This window comes from Branchiostoma floridae, chromosome 12, assembly GCF_000003815.2.
Source record: "Branchiostoma floridae strain S238N-H82 chromosome 12, Bfl_VNyyK, whole genome shotgun sequence".
Lineage (NCBI taxonomy): Eukaryota > Metazoa > Chordata > Leptocardii > Amphioxiformes > Branchiostomatidae > Branchiostoma > Branchiostoma floridae.
In genome coordinates this window covers 7,708,719-7,709,459 of record NC_049990.1, presented here as the reverse complement: position 1 = coordinate 7,709,459, position 741 = coordinate 7,708,719, and positions in this window count along the sequence as shown.

Sequence of the window (741 nt, the reverse complement as noted above, 5' to 3'; positions counted from 1 at the left end):
TGTGTTTGCCCTTGTTGTATTGCTGTATAATTCGTAGGTACCAGTTGCAAGTGCCTTACTCTCTGAAAGCATTTTCCATTCACACAGAAAGGGCCATTCTAAGAATGAAGACAGAGAGGCTATCCTTATCAATGAAAACAGAAATGAAATGAGCCCATACTGAGGTAACGCTTTAAGCTGCACTGTTGTCTAACAACCATTCTGTGGAGCATAAGGGCCACAAACGCTTGATGCGGGCTCTGACTGCTATTGGACGTGGCGAGATGACCTGAGAGTAAGTAAATAACTTTGTCGGTTCTGGCCTAACGTCTCGCCATAGTAATACTAGTATCGATGATTACTAACATTTAACCACTTTCGCCGGCATCTGAAGCTTTCAAACTGGTGTTGTAATTGCTTGAGAATAAGTCATAAACGTTACATACCGCCAGTCAAAACAGTGATTACCAGTAACAAAGATGATTTTGTACAGTATGATCTTACGGGTTCTAGCATAATTCCAATAACATCTCGCTATATATATTGGTTTGTGCACTGTTCCTTATAATTTTTTCACCACCTTAGCAAGGAATTGAACTGCTAAAAACTTCACTAGGTTGTCCTTCAATTCAAACCTGCGCATGCAGTTGACAACATACCTAATATAGGGTCAGCTCGCTTCCTAAGCGATTGGTTATTTACAAGGGTATGTTGCAGTAGTTCAGTCAGAAATTCTGTGCATGTGTGTTAATGCGTTATCTT